This window comes from Mustelus asterias, chromosome 28 (assembly GCF_964213995.1).
Source record: "Mustelus asterias chromosome 28, sMusAst1.hap1.1, whole genome shotgun sequence".
Lineage (NCBI taxonomy): Eukaryota > Metazoa > Chordata > Chondrichthyes > Carcharhiniformes > Triakidae > Mustelus > Mustelus asterias.
This window is the reverse complement of record NC_135828.1, coordinates 9,434,880-9,453,042: the sequence shown is the minus strand read 5'-3', so window position 1 is coordinate 9,453,042 and position 18,163 is coordinate 9,434,880. Positions and strand designations below refer to the sequence as shown.

The window sequence follows — 18,163 nt, the reverse complement described above, 5'->3', positions numbered from 1 at the left end:
AAGGAGAATGTGCAAACTCCACACAGACTGTGACCCGAGCCGGGAATCGTACCCAGGTCCCTGGAGCTGTGAAGCAGCAGTGCTAACCACTGTGCTACCATGCCGCCCGTATAGTGAAAAGTATTGTTTCTTGCACGCTATACGGGCAAAGCATACCGTTCATAGAGAAGGAAAGGAAAGGGTGTAGAATGTAGTGTTACAGTCATAGCTAGGGTGTAGAGAAAGATCAACTTAATGCGAGGTAAGTCCATTCAAAAGGAAGAAGCTGTTCTTGAGTCGGTTGGTACATGACCTCAGGCTTTTGTATCTTTTTCCCGATGGAAGAAGGTGGAAGAGAGAATGTCCGGGGTGTGTGGGGTCCTTAATTATGCTGGCTGCTTTGCCGAGGCAGTGGGGAAGTGTAGACAGAGTCAATGAATGGGAGGTTGGTTTGCGTGATGGATTGGGCTACATTCACGACTCTTTGTAGCTCCTTGCGGTCTTGGGCAGAGCAGGAGCCATACCAAGCTGTGATACAACCAGAAAGAATGCTTTCTGTGGTGCATCTGGAGAAGTTGGTGAGAGTCGTAGCTGACATGTCAATTTTCCTCCGTCTTCTGAGAAAGTAGAGGCGTTGGTGGGCTTTCTTAACTATATTTGCCAGGCAAAGTTAGGAAAGGCAAGACCAGAGGAGAATGTAAGAGATTGAAATGGAGGAGATGATTAAATCTAACATACTGCAGCGAGGAAGTAATGGTGGAGCTAGGTGAAACAAAGGAAGTTACTTTGTGCCTTAATCACATGACTCAAATAGCACAAAACACTTCATCTGTAATGAATCACTTGACAGGCAAACATGGCAATCATTGTGTACAACTCAAGGTCACATGATGAGAATCTTGATGGGCAGCTATCTAATTTAGTTTGTTGGTGTTCACTAAAAGGAGATTGCCAGCTCTGACACTGGGGGAATCCTCTACTTGCCTCGAATAGTCTAAATGTCCACCTGAGAAACTGGAATGGGCAGGTGGGGTCTGAGTCTTAACCTCTCATCCAGAGGGTTGCGCTTGTGATAATTTGATGCTCCCTCAGTACTGCACCATATTGTAACCTAGGTTTCAGCTTGAGTGGACCACATTCTGTCTCAGAATGGCCACACAAAAGGGAAGAATAAGAAATAATTGAGCAAATGGAACTATTGATTGTGGTGTTCAATGGCTAATTGACCTGTGTTTGATTATGTTCGTTTATTTATTGATCTATGTTCACTAAATTGCTTGAGTCTGTGGGTGGAACTAGAGAGTTCGATACCTGACACTTTGCAGAAGGCTCCAGAATCTGGGTTGAGAGCATGTGTGTCAAAATCCTGTAATTGCTGAGATAGTTTAAAGTACGGTAAGCAAACCTGTTGCAGATTTATAACTAGTGTATTCTCTGCATTGCACTGAGATAAATCAGATATATGATGTCCCGCAAACTGGTGACTGAAATGTCATAAGTTTAATTCTTAGACGGAGGAGACTATCGGTGAATTATGAAATAGTTGTGACGTCAAAACATTTGGACATAAATGACCAAGCTTAGGTGGGAAATTGCAGTCAGCTTTATCCTTTCTTATTTTAACAAACCCTAACCAAATTAACATTTCCTGCCACTCTAAGATATTAGTTATTAGGATTGACATTATTGTTGCAAGGTTGGAGTCCTGGGAATGTTGGTGAACGTATTGCAATGAGGTTTAATCCTCACTGGAGGTATATCTCGAGCACTTGAAGTGCATGTTATAACTTCTAGCCTTGGGGTATGTGGTGTTAAACTGGAATGACAGACAGTGTGATCTCAATGGATGCTCAATACGTGCGTAAAGCCCAGGACACTCAGTTCTTCATTTTCCATTGTTCAAACAGTAGAGTGTGCCTGATAAACTGCAACATGCAGACATTAAATAACGACCCCCTCTCTTGTTGCTTAAAAAAAAATGCTGATAACCACGTAACAAACGTTATTAGGAATAAATAAATAGCTCCGAGTCCCGTTCTGGGATTGTTTGGTTTGCATCTATGAATGGTACAGTTTGGCACCCATTGGCTGCTTGGGGAAATGATTACATTTTGTAAATGAGTGTGGGAGCTAAATATTAAAACGTTGGATCATTTCTGGGCGGCACGGCGGCACAGTGGTTAGCACTGCTGCCTCACAGCTCCAGGGACAGGGGTTCGATCCCCGGCTTGGGTCACCGTCTGTGTGGAGTTTGCACATTCTCCCCGTGTCTGTGTGGGTTTCCTCCGGGTGCTCCGGTTTCCTCCCACAGTCTAAAGGTGTGTGGGTTAGGTTGATTGGCCATGCTAAATTGCCCTTTAGTGTCCTGGGATGTGTATTTTCGAGGGATTAGCAGGGTAAATATGTGGGCTTTGGGGGATAGGGCCTGGGTGGGATTGTTGTCGGTGCAGACTCGATGGGCTGAATGGCCTCCTCCTGCACTGTAGGGATTCTATGAATTCTGGCACTTCCACAACTGCATTTATCACCAAACTGCCTTCACTGCTGTTCAGCATTGGTGATACCTTGCACTAGTGGGTGATGTTAAGCTCCAAGTGGAGATTTAGTGCTGTCTGGTTGTTGCTGTATGAATTCCTTCAAAATGGTGGGGAGGTGGTGGGGGTTAATATTTTCTCAATTATTCTTTCGTGGGATGTGGGCATCGCTGGCAAGGCCAGCATTTGCTGCCCATCCCTCATTGCCCCTTGAACTGAGTGGCTTGCTAGGCCATTGCAAAGGGCAGTTAAGAGTCAACCACGTTGCTGTGAGTCTGGAGTCACATGTAGGCCAGGCCATGTAAGGGTGGCAGATTTCCTTCTTGAATTTAAGTTTATTTTAAGTGCAGCTTTACAGCCACGCTGCATCTTACCCTTTGGGGAGTAGTGGGGGAGGGGGAGGGTGATTTCTGAGGTGATTATCAGCCTTTGAGGGACTGATTAGGGACAGCCAGCATGGCTTTGTGAGTGGAAAGGGGTAACCAAGAAAGTAGATGAGGGCAGTGCAGTCGATGTTGTCTACGTGGACTTTAGCAAGACCTTTGACAAGGTACCGCATGGTAGGTTGTTGCATAAGGTTAATTCTCACGGGATCCAGGGTGAGGTATCTAAATGGATACAAAATTGGCTTCTTGACAGAAGCCAGAGGGTGGTTGTAGAGGGTTGTTTTTCAAACTGGAGGCCTGTGACCAGCGGTGTGCCTCAGGGATCAGTGCTGGGTCCACTGTTGTTTGTCATTTATATTAATGATTTGGATGAGAATATAGGAGGCATGGTTAGTAAGTTTGCAGATGACACTAAGATTGGTGGCATGGTGGACAGTGAAGAAAGTTATCTCCAATTGCAATGGGATCTTAATCAATTGGGTCAGTGGGCTGATGAATGGCAGATGGAGTTTAATTTAGATAAATGCGAGGTGATGCATTTTGGTAGATTGAACCAGGGCAGGACTTAGACAATTAATGGTAGGGCGTTGGGGAGAGTTACAAAACAAAGAGATCTAGGGGTACATGTTCATAGCTCCTTGAAAGTGGAGTCACAGGTGGACAGAGTGGTGAAGAAGGCATTCGGCATGCTTGGTTTCATTGGTCAGAACATTGAATACAGGAGTTGGAATGTCTTGTTGAAGTTGTACAAGACATTGGTAAGGCCACACTTGGAATACTGTGTGCAATTCTGGTCACCCTATTATAGAAAGGATATTATTGAACTAGAAAGAGTGCAGAAAAGATTTACTAGGATGCGACCGGGACTTGATGGATTGAGTTCTCAGGAGAGGCTGAATAGACTGGGACTTTTTTCTCTGGAGCGTAGGAGGCTGAGGGGTGACCATATAGAGGTCTATAAAATAATGAGGGGCATAGACAAGGTAGATAGTCAATATCTTTTCCCAAAGGTAGGGGAGTCTAAAACTAGAGGGCATAGGTTTAAAGTGAGAGGGGAGAGATACAAAAGGATCCAGAGTGGCAATTTTTTCACACAGAGGGTGGTGAGTATCTGGAACAAGCTGCCAGAGGTAGTAGTAGAGGCGGGTACAATTTTGTGTTTTAAAAAGCATTTAGATAGTTACATGGGTACGATGGGTTTAAGGGATCTGGGCCAAATGTGGGCAATTGGGATTAGCTGAGGGGTTTTAGAAAAGAAAGGGCGGCATGGACAAGTTGGGCCGAAGGGCCTGTTTCCATGCTGTAAACCTCTCTGACTCTATGACTCTTTTGGACTGAGTTGCGAACGTTCCTTCTGTTGGACACAACAGTGAACCAGATGGGTCTTTACAACAATCGATGAAGGTTGTCATGGTCACCATTATGATCCAAAGACATGTAGATTAGATGGATTAGCCATGGTTAACGTATGGGGTGATAGGGAGAGGGCCTGAGTAAGATACTCTGTCAGTGAGTCAGTGCAGATTTGATGGGCCGAATGGCCTCTTCTGCACTGTAGTGATTCTCTGATTACTGATGCTCGCTTTCAATTCCAGAATTGTTTTAGAAATCGTGTTAAGTTCCTTTTTAAAACATTTATTAGTGTCACAAGTAGGCTTACATTAACACTGCAATGAAGTTACTGTGAAAATCCCCTAGTTGCCACACTCCGGCGTCTGTTTGGGGGCACTGAGGGAGAATTTAGCACGGCCAATGCACCTAACCAGCACGTCCTTCGGACTGTGGGAGGAAACCGGAGCACCCGGAGGAAACCCAGGCAGACGAGAGGAGAACGTGCAGACTCCACACAGACAGTGACCTGAGGCCGGAATTGAATCCGGGTCCCTGACGCTAACCACCATGCCGCCCTCAATATGGTGCATATTCCACGTGCTGCCACAGTGGACGTTTGAACCCAGGTCCCCAGAACATTATCCTAGGCCTCAGCTGCCTATCAACCATCATTTCAATGTTTTCTCAGTGTTATGAAAATGTACATTGGAATGTTTCTATGCTGTACAGTCATTTATCACTACTGGTCCACACCGGAGTTTATAATCCACACAAATCTCCTTACATCCCTTTTCATTCCACCCTTTCAACATAACCAATTATTCTTCACTTCCTTATGCATTTATCTAGCTCCCTCTTAACCCCTGTCATTCATCTCAACTGCTCCTTGTGGTAGCATGTTGTGCATTAACATAGGTTCAAGTGTTCACTTTTATGTCATTATTTTTTCACCTGTTACAATGGGACACTAACAAAACAAAATAACATTCTGAACCGCAACATTTGGGACGTCTGGTGCCAATACAGCTGTGGTCCGTATAATTTTTTGGACAGATTCAGGGGACTAGGTGGATGTCTCTCGTCGGGAAGTGAAGGGGAAATTTGGGAAGGGAAATGAGAGGGAAATGTTTATTTTTAGACATCCATGTTCGATCTCTCAAAGCGACACAGTGGTTAGCGCTGCCGCATCACATCGCCAGGGACCCAGGTTCAATTCCCAGTTTGGGTCACTGTCTGTGTGGAGTTTGCACGTTCTCCCTGCCTCTATGTGGGTTTCCTCCGGGTGCTCCGGTTTCCTCCCACAGTCCAAAGATGTGCTGGTTAGGTGGATTGGCCATGCTAAATTGCCCCTTAGCGTCAGAGGGACTTGCTAGGGTAAATGCATGGGGTTATGGGGATAGGGCCTGGGTGGGATTATGGTCGGTGCAGAATTGATGGGCCGAATGGCCTCCTTCTGCATTATAGGGATTTGATGATTCGATGAATTCACATGCAGATGAATTGCAGCAACATCTTTATTATCCAGCATGCACGGGGAATGGGTGCCGTTCATCAAAAAATGCCAACCAATGGAATGTGGTGCACAGGAAGATGGTTGTGGAAGGTCAGCCATCTCAACTCCATTACATCTCTGCAGGAGTCCTTCAGGGTAGTGTCCGAGGCCCAATCTTCAGCTGCTTCATCAATGACCTTCTCTCCGTCATAAGGTTAGAAGTGGGGATGTTCGTCGATGATTACACAATGTTCAGCACCATTCGCGACTCCTCAGATACTGAAGCAGGCCATGTTCAAATGCAACAAGATCTGGACAATATCCAGGCTTGGGCTGACAAGTGGCAAGTAACATTCACACCACACAAGTGCCAGGCAATGACCATCACCAATAAGAGACACTCTAACCACCACCCCTTGGCATTCAATGGTGTAACCATCACTGAATCCCCCACTGTCAACATCCTTGGGGTTACTATTGACCAGAAACTCAACTGGACTCACCACATAAACACAGTGGCTACAAGAGCAGGTCAGAGGCTAGGAATACTGCGGTGAGTCACTCACCTCCTGACTCCCCAAAGCCTGTCCACCTACAAGATACAAGTCAGGAGTGTGATGGAATACTCTCCACTTGCCTGGATGGGTGCAGCTCCAACAACACTCAAGAAGCTCGACACCATCCAGGACAAAGCAGCCCCGCTTGATTGGCACCACAACCACAAACATTCAATTCCTCCACCACCAACGCTCAGTAGCGGCAGTACTATCTACAAGATGCATTATCTACAAGATGTTGTCTAAGATCCTTAGACAGCACTTTTCAAACCCTCGACCACTTCCATCTAGAAGGACAAGAGCAGCAGATACATGGGAACACCACCACCTGCAAGTTCCCCTCCAAACCACTCACCATCCTGACTTGGAAATATATCGCCGTTCCTTCGCAGTCACTGGGTCAAAATCCTGGAATTCCCTCCCTAACGGCATTGTGGGTCAACCCACAGCACGTGGACTGCAGCGATTCAAGAAGGCAGCTCACCACCACCTTCTCAAGAGCAACTAGGGATGGGCAATAAATGCTGGCCTAGCCAGCGATGCCCCGTGTCCCACGAATAAAAAAAAGCATGAACCAATTTGCAAGTACTCAGGAAGTACAGCCTCACCCATTGACTCTGTCTACACTTCCTGCTGCCTTGGGAAAACAGCCAGCATAATCAAGGACCCCACACACCCCGGACATTCTCTCTTCCAACTTCTTCCGTCGCGAAAAAGATACAAAAGTCTGAGGTCGCACACTGAGCAACTCAAGAACAGCTTCTTCCCTGCTGCCATCAGACGTTTGAATGGATCTACGATATGTTAAGTTGATCTTTCTCCAAACCCTAACTATGACTGTAGTATTACATTCTGCATCCTCTCCTTTCCTCCTTCCCTATGCACTCTGTGAACGGGATGCTTTGTCCGTATAGCGCACCAGAAACAGTGGGCGCTATTTTATGACCACACTTGGGAGAGGCTTGTAAAATCCCACCCAAGGCCAACGGAGCATTCCGTTCTGCGAGCCTCGCCCACCCCGATTCTGGGGCGGACAAGGTGGTAATATTCCAGCCAATATTTTCCACTGCATCCCAATACATGTGACAGTAATACATCAAATCAAATCAAAAGATTACCTCTAATCAGCAACAGGACATTAGAAGGTGAGTTTCAAGTAGGAAGATAATGCAGTGTAGAGGTACGGGTTCCAGATAACTGCATAAGTGCTTCCAGTTGGTGAAATGATGACTTGAATTGGGAAAAGAAGAAATTCTGGTTAAGAGAGAATTCTGGTTAGTAGATTGTTGGTTAACACAACGTGAGCTGTACTTTGAAACGACCAATCTTGTTTGGGCAGATATTGCAGACACAGTAAGATCTCACAACATCAATTAATATATAAATAGTAGAAGACAGACAGAAGCAGAAGAGAACAAAGGAAGGGTTCAACTCTTTTTACAGTTGTTTTTCATGCATCAATACCATTAATATTATGATGTGGAGATGCCGGCATTGGACTGGGGTGGGCACGGTAAGAAGTCTCACAACGCCAGGTCAAAGTCCAACAGGTTTATTTGGAATCATGAGCTTTTGGAGCACTGCCCCTTCATCAAGTTAGTGAAGAAGCGGCGCTCCAAAAGCTCATGATTCCAAATAAACCTGTTGGACTTTAACCTGGTGTTGTGAGACTTATGATCACAGTATTCCCAGTATGAGGATAAATTTATTGCTGGAGCATTGGGGTTCAGTAACTTGGCACATTGGTTCCCTACTGACATGGCATGATGAATGCAAGTTTGTTCTTTATTGAGTAGTTGACAGCAAGCGGATGAAAACACATTTGTTCGTGTTTTTAGCAAGTTGCACAGCACACCTGAAGCTGCCTGGTATTGTGTTTGCCTCCTGAGCTTTTAGGTTCTGTGTTGAAGTGTTACAAAGGAAAAGCATTAGTGTTGTGTTTCATCACGAGCAGTTTCCTGTTTAATGAACCTGCTTATAAATTAGTCACATTATTAAAAAAAAATTGCTGGCTGCTTGTTTGTGAAGTGACTGTCGATGCTCCATATGTCTGAGAGCTTTCATAACCCTGCAGTGATTGCGAGCAAATGTCTCGCTTAGAGATGCAGAATGGGCACATAAAACTGCAAATAGACTTTACAATTCTAAGTGCCGCCAATTAATTCCCTTTATTTTCTTCTGGCTTTGTGTTTTGCTGACAACAGGATGCCTTTTGTCTTATCCTTTTCAGTCACATAGGCAGTGGTTTTCTCATTTAAATTTCAGTTAAAATGTACCTGCTCAGAGTTCTGAAGATGTTTCCATCGTACTGTCCAGCGCTAGTGGAAAGAGTTCAGAGCTTCACTCTGCCTGAATCAATTTTGACTTTCACAAACCACATGTCTCTGTGTGTATCTCTGATTGTCAGTGTGCGTGTGTCTCTCTATTTGTCTGTGTGTCTCTGTTCGTCAGTGTGTATGTGTGTCTCTGTTTGTCAGTGTGTGTGTGTGTCTCTCTGTTTGTCAGTGTGTATGTGTGTCTCTGTTTGTCAGTGTGTGTGTGTGTCTCTCTGTTTGTCAGTATGTGTGTGTGTCTCTGTCAGTGTGTGTGTGTGTGTCTCTGTTTGTCAGTATGTGTGTGTGTCTCTGTCAGTGTGTGTGTGTGCCTCTGTTTGTCAGTATGTGTGTGTGTCTCTGTCAGTGTGTGTGTGTGTGTCTCTGTTTGTCAGTGTGTGTGTGTGTGTCTCTGTTTGTCAGTATGTGTGTGTGTCTCTCAGTGTGTGTGTGTGTCTCTGTTTGTCAGTATGTGTGTGTGTCTCTGTCTGTGTGTGTGTGTGTCTCTGTTTGTCAGTATGTGTGTGTGTCTCTGTTTGTCAGTATGTGTGTGTGTCTCTGTCAGTGTGTGTGTGTGTGTCTCTGTTTGTCAGTGTGTGTGTGTGTCTCTGTTTGTCAGTGTGTGTGTGTCTCTGTTTGTCTGTGTGTGTGTGTCTCTGTTTGTCAGTCTGTGTGTGTGTGTCTCTGTTTGTCAGTATGTGTGTGTGTCTCTGTTTGTCTGTGTGTGTGTGTGTGTCTCTGTTTGTCAGTATGTGTGTGTGTGTCTCTGTTTGTCAGTATGTGTGTGTGTCTCTGTCAGTGTGTGTGTGTCTCTCTGTTTGTCAGTATGTGTGTGTGTCTCTGTCAGTGTGTGTGTGTGTCTCTGTTTGTCAGTATGTGTGTGTGTCTCTGTCTGTGTGTGTGTGTGTCTCTGTTTGTCAGTATGTGTGTGTCTCTGTCAGTGTGTGTGTGTGTGTGTCTCTGTTTGTCAGTGTGTGTGTGTCTCTGTTTGTCTGTGTGTGTGTGTGTGTCTCTGTCAGTGTGTGTGTGTCTCTGTTTGTCAGTGTGTGTGTGTGTGTCTCTGTTTGTCAGTATGTGTGTGTGTCTCTGTCAGTGTGTGTGTGTGTCTCTGTTTGTCAGTGTGTGTGTGTCTCTTTGTTTGTCAGTATGTGTGTGTGTCTCTGTCAGTGTGTGTGTGTGTGTGTCTCTGTCAGTGTGTGTGTGTGTGTCTCTGTTTGTCAGTATGTGTGTGTGTGTCTCTGTTTGTCAGTGTGTGTGTGTGTGTCTCTGCCAGTGTGTGTGTTTGTGTCTCTGTCAGTGTGTGTGTGTCTCTGTTTGTCTGTGTGTGTGTCTCTGTTTGTCTGTGTGTGTGTCTCTGTTTGTCTGTGTGTGTGTGTCTCTGTCAGTGTGTGTGTGTCTCTGTTTGTCAGTGTGTGTTTGTTTGTGTCTCTGTCAGTGTGTGTGTGTCTCTGTCTGTGTGTGTGTATCTCTGTCAGTGTACGTGTGTGTGTCTGTCTGTGTGTTTGTCAGTGTGTGTGTGTCTCTGTCAGTGTATGTGTGTGTCTCTGTTTGTTACTGTGTGTTTGTGTGCACGTATGACAGTGTGTGTACATGCATATGTGTGTGCAAGTTGCTGTGTATATATCTGTGTGTATGCATATGTGTGTGTGTGTGTGTATGGGGTGGCACAATGGTTCGCACTGCTGCCTCACAGCGCCAGGGACCAGGGTTCAAGTCCGGCCTTGGGTCATTGTTTGTGTGGAGTTTGCACGTTCTCCCCGTGTCTGCGTGGGTTTTTTCCGGGTGCTCCGGTTTCCTCCCACAGTTCAAAAATGAGTGGTTTAGGTGGATGGGCCATGATAAATTGCCTCTTAATATGAGGGAGATTAGCAGGGTAAATATGTGGGGTTACAGGGATAGGGCTAGGGTGGGATTGTGGTTGGTGCAGACTCGATGGGCCGAACGACCTCCTTCTGCACTGTAGGGATTCTATGTGCGCGCGAGTGTGCGCGCGAGTCTGTAAATGTGTATGCGTGTATTTACGGGTGTCTCTATGGATGTGTGTGTGACTGTCAGGATATCAGTCTGTCTGTGTCTGGATCTCAATGGGGCTGTGTGAATGGGTCCTTGCTTTTGTGTGCATTTGTCTTTTTAATGCATTCATGGTGTGTAGGTGTTGCTGGCAAGGCAAGTATCTTATTGTCTGTCCTTACTTACCCTCGAGTAGCTCGTGGTGAGCCATCTTCATAAGTGCAGCTGAACCAGGCCATTCCAGAGACCCACTCAGAGTCACATGTAGAGGTCAGATGAGGTAAGAACAGATTGCATTATCATGAAGCAGATAGTTTTTACAGCAAGCTGCTCGTTGCGTGGTCACCATTGCTGCTACTAACTTTTTATTCCAAATTTTAATGGATTAATTGAATTTAAATTGCCCAGCTGCTGGGGTGGGATTTGTACTTGCTGTTATTAGTTCAGGTCTCAGATTCTGCCAATCTGCGCATACAAGAAGAAGAGGCAACATGGCCGCTCTTCCTGGTATCAATACCAACCTCCAATTGTCTCCACATGGAGTGACCAAATGGCATTCGTGAGACCTTGGTGGAGTCTGGGAGTTTCTGGGGTCATAGAAGCAAATCATAGAAGCCCTACAGTACAGAAATGGGTCATGTGAATATAGGAAGCAGGAGTAGGCCATTCAGCCCCTCGAGCCTGCTCCACCATTCAATAAGATCATGGCTGATCTGTGGCCTAACTCCATGTACCTGCCCGAGGCCCATGTCCCTTGCTCAATAAAAAAATGTCCATCTCAAATTTGAACCTAACAATTGATCCAGCATCCGCCACCGTTTGAGGAAGGGAGTTCCAAACCTCCACCGCACTGTGGGCGGCATAATGGCACAGTGGTTAGCACTGCTACCTCACAGCGCCGGGGACCCCCGGTTCAAATCCCGGCCTTGAGTCACTGTCTGTGTGGAGTCTGCACGTTCTCCCCGTGTCTGCGTGGGTTTCCTCCGGATGCTCCGGTTTCCTCCCACAGTCCGAAAGACGTGCTGGTTAGGCGCATTGGCCGTGTTAAATTCTCCCTTGGTGTACCCGAGCGTGGCAATGGAATGTGGCGACTCAGGGATTTTCACAGTAACTTCATTGCGGTGTTAATGTAAGAGCACTTGTGACACTAATAAATAAATTTTTAAACACTCTCTGCGTGTAGAAGTGTTTTCTAACATCTCTCCTGAATGGCTTGGCCCTAAGTTTTAGATTATGGTCCCTGGTTCTCGAGTCTTCAGTGGAAACTAGCTATGACTGTAACACTACATTCTGCACTCTCTCATTTCCTTCTCTATGAATGGTATGTTTTGTCTGTAAAGCACGCAAGAAATAATACTTTTCACTGTATGTTAATACCTGTGACAATAATAAATCAAATCAAATCAAAATCAGTTGACCTCCGCATCCAGGTAGCCTTGAGATCTTTGCGGCAGGAATCTCTGTACAAAGCTCTGCTGTACATTCTCTCCAGTCTTTAGATCAGAGGGCACTTAACACCCTTTCCCGGTGTTTAGAGGGACAAAGTGCCTTATGAGACGCAGTAACCAGGAGACTGAGCTGACACCAGACAAAAAAATGCACTCATAATGATCACTCCTAGTACAACATACATCCTCCTTAATTAAAACATGCCCAAACACAGTTGAGTGTTGATTCCCCACTAATGAAAAAGTTCCTGATCAGATATTAACCTGCTACATCGTCAGGCTTTCTTAACAAGGTTCAACCAATGACAGAAGTTGTTACCGTTTAATTAACAAAATCAGTGATTCCCTCAAATGCCAATTTGCCATTTAATCCTCCCTTGGTTGGTTCTCTAATGGCTTTCCACTAACCTTCATTAACTCGGGTGGAATTAAAATGCTGCACTTGGCTATCATAGAATCCCGACAGTGTAGAAGGAGGCCGTTCGGCCCATCGAGTCTGCACCGACCACAATCACAACCAGGCCCTATTCCCATAACCCCACTTATTTACCCTACTAATCCACCTGACACTAGGGTCAACTTGGCACGGCCAATCAACCTAACCCACACATCTTTGGACTGTGGGAGGAAACTGGAGCACCCGGAGGGAAACCCACGCTCTCCGGAGAAAACCCACACTCCCGTGTGTTATCTGCTGGGTAATGACATGGGTAATGCAAGCTGAGGCCAACTTTCTGATTCGCTGTGTGGCGTTCATGTTGTCTGATGACATTTTGCCTTTAATTGTGGCGAGTTTGATCCACCTCCACAATTCTGGTTGTAATATCTCGTTCTCTTGAGTTTGCTCTTCGCATAGAATCATAGAATCATAGAAACCCTACAGTGCAGAAAGAGGCCATTTGGCCCATCGAGTCTGCACCGACCACAATCCCACCCAAGCCCTATCCCCATATCTATCCACTAATCCCTCTAACCTACGCATCTCAGGACACTAAGGGCAATTTTAACATGGCCAATCAACCTAACCCACACATCTTTGGACTGTGGGAGGAAACCGGAGCACCCGGAGGAAACCCACGCAGACACGAGGAGAATGTGCAAACTCCACACAGACAGTGACCCAAGCCGGGAATCGAACCCAGGTCCCTGGAGCTGTGAAGCAGCAGTGCTAACCCACTGTGCTACCGTGCCGCCCTGTAGTTGAGTCCTTTGGCTCTATTCTCCCTCCACAGATGCTGTCAGACCTGCTGAGATTTTTCCAGCATTTTCTGTTTTTGCTGTGTGTGTGAAGAAAGATTGTTTGCGAAGACACAAGAAAAGTGAGGGCAGCTGCCCGTCAAGATCTTGTAAGAGTTTTAACAACACCAGGTTAAAGTCCAACCTGGTGTTGTTAAAACTCTTATTGTGTTTACCCCAGTCCAACGCCGGCATCTCCACATCATGTCAAGATCTTAACAGAGAAACAGGAGTGAGCCTTTTGGCACCTCCCCTCAGCTCCACCATTCAATTGAATCATTGCCCGTCTGCTTCCTAACCCCATTTACCCACCTCAGTGCTGTAGCCTTTAACCCCTTAACCAAACAAAAGTCTCTCCACCTCAGTTTGGAGATTTTCAACGAACCAACAACATTGTAATGGGGAGTGAATTTCCGATTTCCAGAGCTCATAGCTTCCAAGAATGCAGCTGGTATGATCGTAAAAGCCAAGAGCTAATTCTCGCTCTTCACATTCTGGTAGATTTATTGAACACTCAAGATATAAACTAAAACTGCTCTGAAGCAGCCATCCCATTGCACTTTTGAGGTCCGTTGAATGAAAGGCATGGCAACGGAACCCAATTTTTCTCTTAATTTGTCATTGGGCATTGCCGACAGGGCCAACCCCAGTTACTCAGGAGAGGATGAGGGGTGGCACAGTGGTTAGCACTGCTGCCTCACTCTGCCAGGGACCCGTGTTCAATTCCAGCCTTGGGTGACTGTGTGGAGTTTGCACGTTCTCCCCGTGTCTGCGTGGGTTTCCTCCGGGTGCCCCCGGTTTCCTCCCACACTCCAAAGATGTGCGAGTTAGGTGGATTGGCCATGCTAAATTTCCCCTTAGTTGTCCCAAGATGTTTAGGTTGGGGGGATTAGCGAGGTAAATACTTGGGGTTACGGGGAACAGGTCAGGGTGAGATTGCCCCTTAGTGTCAAGGGGGTGACATTGGGTTACAAGGATAGGGTCTGGGTGGGATTGTCGTCAGTGCAGACTGGATGGGCCGAATGGCCTTGTTCTGCACTGTAGGATTCTATGAGCCTCTTGCAGTCTGTGAGGCACTTCTGCAGTTGTAGAGAGGGAGTTTCATGGTCCAAGGATGATAAAGGACAGTGATGTCCCGGGACTATGATTGACCTTTAACAAACACAGTCATCTTCCTTTTGTGCTAAGCATGACTCCAACCAGTGGAGAGTTCCCCCCCCCCCACCCCATCCCCATGTAGCTAGTCCCCCTGACCCTAAGGGGCAATTTAGCATGGCCAATCCACCTAACCCGCACATCTTTTGGAATGTGGGAGGAAACCGGAGCACCCAGAGGAAACCCACGCAGACACGGGGGGAATGTGCAAACTCCACACAGACAGTGTGGCGAATCGAACCCGGGTCCCTGCGCTGTGAGGCAGCAGTGCTAACCACTGTGCCACCGTGCCGCCCCTTTGACACTTGGTCTAAGGCTGCCTTGATGTCAGGGGCAGCTGTCACCTTCCCGTGTGAGTCTTGCTCCTTTGTCAGTATTTGGACAAAGGCTGTAATGAGGTCAGGAGCTGAGTGGCCCTGGCAGCATCCAAACAGAGTATTAATCAGCAGGTTATTGCTGTAGCAGTGCCACTTGATAGCGCTGTTAATGACGCCTCCCATCACTTCACTGATGGTCAAGGGAAGGCTGATGGGGTGATAATTGGCCGGATTGGATTTGTCCTTCTATTGCAAATATTATATAATATGGGGAAAGGTGGGAGGGGGTGGCATTGTGTACTGAGCATGTTAATGCTATCAGTTACTATATTCTTAGCAGCTTTGTATAAACCTAATCACAGGAGCATGAGGAATAGGAGCAGGGTATGCCATCCAGCCCTTCGCATCTGCCTCGACATTCCCAACAATCATAGAATCCTACAGTGCAGAAGGAGGCCATTCGGCCCATCAAGTCTGCACCGATCACAATCCCAGGGCCTATCCCCATAACCCCATGCATTTACCCTACTAATCCCCCTGACACTAAGGGGCAATTTAGCATGGCCAACCCACGTAACTTACACATTTTTGGGCTGTGGGAGGAAACCGGAGCACCCGGAGGAAACCCACGCAGACACGGGGAGAACGTGCAAACTCCACACAGACAGTGACCCGAGGTCCCTGGCGCTGTGAGGCAGCAGTGCTAACCATTGCGTCACCGTGCCGTCCGATCGTGGTTGATTCCATTATCCCCGTCTCCCTTAATTTCCTAAGCGCCCCAAAAACCTTACCTGTATCTTGAATATTCTCAAGGGTTGGCCAGGAAACTGTTAACTGTACAGCTTCCAAGAACGTTTCATTGCGTCGCTTGATTGATGGGCAGATGCTCTGGCCCATTGGTGGATTCTTAAGTGCTTTGTCTTACAATGTTCCTACGGCTTATTATGTTGAGAGTGTTGCCTATGTCAAAACTCTATTGTTTTCCTTTCGTGTGGATTGTTCCTGAAACTGCCTCCCTTTTTTCTCATAGTAGCAGTACTAGGACTTGTATCCAGGACGATATTTCAATATATGCTTGCTTTTGTATGGTCTGTTCATCCCTTTAGAATAGATGTAGGCAGCACTTGGTCCAATTTTAAAAATTATTATTTTTTTTGAATTAAAATTAAAAGCTACAGAAAAACAAAGAGAGAGAGAAGTTGGGGACTGGCTTCATGGTCAAGCCCTGTGCAGACTTGACGTTTATTTATTTGTGTCACGAGTAGGTTTACATTAACACTGCAATGAAGTTACTGTGAAAATCCCCTACTCGCTGCACTCCAGCGACTGTTCAGGTACACTAAGGGAGAATTTAGAATGGCCAATGCACCTAACCGGCATGTCTCTCGGACTGTGGGAGGAAACTGGAGCACCCGGAGGAAAACCCACGCCGACACGGGGAGAATGTGCAAAACTCCACCCAGACAGTGACCCAAGCCGGGAATCGAACCAGGGTCCCTGCCGCTGTGAGGCAGCAGTGCTAACCACTGTGCCAGCATGCCACCCCACTCAGACCCTGCACAGGAGTAAACTGAACTAAACAGGTAACTGTTACTTACAACATATGTATTCTTATCTGTGTTATTGAAAGAGCCAGGCACACACAGTCTGCAACTTGCATAAACAATTGGCAGCTGTGCGGCCGTTTGTGTAGCATCATTTCTGCTAACATTGTATTTTGAAAGAATGCAGTCAATTTCTAAGTTCACCCCAGAATTCCCAGCTGAATCTAAAATGTGGCCAAGTTTGCTTTAAAGCTTAGCATGGTTAGTTACATGGGCAGAAATATCTTAAAATGAAGTCTTTTAACTGAGGCAAACCATACAAAGGATCCCACACTTTCATCGATGGATGTACTACAATTTAATCTCCAGTATTGATGAACCAGTTCAGTTGCTGAAACCAAAACTTTACCAATCATTGAATTAATCTGCACGTGGAATTAAACACTGCCATTTGCAAACATTGATGCCAATGCATGCACTGTACAAAATAAGTCTTGTTACTCTTTGCAACAATGGGTTTGGATGTTGAATGAAGCTGAGAGTGATGGCGGCTATCTAGATTTAGTCAAATAGCAGGTTTGGCAACTCTCTATAGTCTTTAATGTGGCTAAATGTCCCAAAGTGCTTCTCAGGAATCTTAGCCACCACTGAGCCAGACAGATTAGCAAAACTGGGCCATAAGGGGTGACTGAATAGAGCAGCGAGGGAGATAGAAAGGTGGCGAGGTTTACACAGGGAATTCTGAGGTGATAGGGCAACGTGCGGCCTGGTGGCCACATGCGGCCCATCTGGATTCCGAGTCTGGCCCACGAGACATTTTGTTGGCCATTGCCCAAGCGCAGCGTTGCCGCATTCCACTGATTCCCGTCCGTGTAGTTTTTATTCCTACCGGTGTGACTGAAGTGATTCGCACATAAAGCCAGGGTGAGTGAAGCGAGGTGCGTGCTGATTGCTCACAACACTGACTGTGGGAGCCGTGCGCTCCCTCTGTGTCCAAAGTGTCAATATTTCTTTTGTTTTATCATTTGAAGTTGATGGGGAGGCGATGGCCTAGTGGTATTATCGCTAGACTATTAATCCAGAAACTCAGCTAATGTTCTGGGGACGGGGGTTCGAATCCTGCCACGGCAGATGGGGGGGATTTGAATTTGATAAAAAATATCTGGAATTAAGAATCTACTGATGACCATGAAACCGTTGTCGATTGTCAGAGAAACCCATCTGGTTCACTAATATCCTTTAGGGAAGGAAATCTGCCGTCCTTACCTGGTCTGGCCTACATGTGACTCCAGAGCCACAGCAATGTGGTTGACTATCAACTGCCCTTGGGCAACTAGGGATGGGCAATAAATGCTGGCCAGCCAGCGACGCCCATGTCCCACAAATGAATTAAAAAAATGACAGTTTCACTAATCTATAAATAAGGAAGCATTTTCTATAACTCATTATGAAATATTTTGCATGTATTAAATGTGTTTAATCTTATTCAAGGGGTCACGGTTAGTGAACAAGCCCGATTCCAACCTTGCGGCCCACTGAGATGAAGGAGGGCCACTCCCACTCACTAGCCTAGGTTGCCCATCAGTGTGTTAGGATCTTAGTAACTGAAAGCATGGCCACCAGTGATGGAGCGACTAAAGCACTCGGGAAGCCGAAGAGATCAGGGTTGGAAGAACAAATAATCCTCGAGATGTCCGGGCTGGAGGAGGTTTCAGAGATGGGGAAGGGTGTGGATGAGAATTTTAATAGCTAGCCCTTCCCAGACTGGGAGCCAATGTGGGTCAGCCAGCACAGGGGTGATGGGTGAACAGGATTTGGAGCGGGGCCAAGTATTAAAACCAACATGCCCGTTACCTCTGGC

General features: G+C 46.3%; 1 protein-coding gene across 2 annotated transcripts in view; it reads left to right on the top strand.

Annotated features, from left to right (window-relative positions):
- Positions 1–18,163, top strand: part of ndst2a (N-deacetylase/N-sulfotransferase (heparan glucosaminyl) 2a) — a 567,251-nt gene that overhangs the window by 240,092 nt on the left and 308,996 nt on the right. The gene's annotated exons all lie outside the window — the stretch shown is intronic.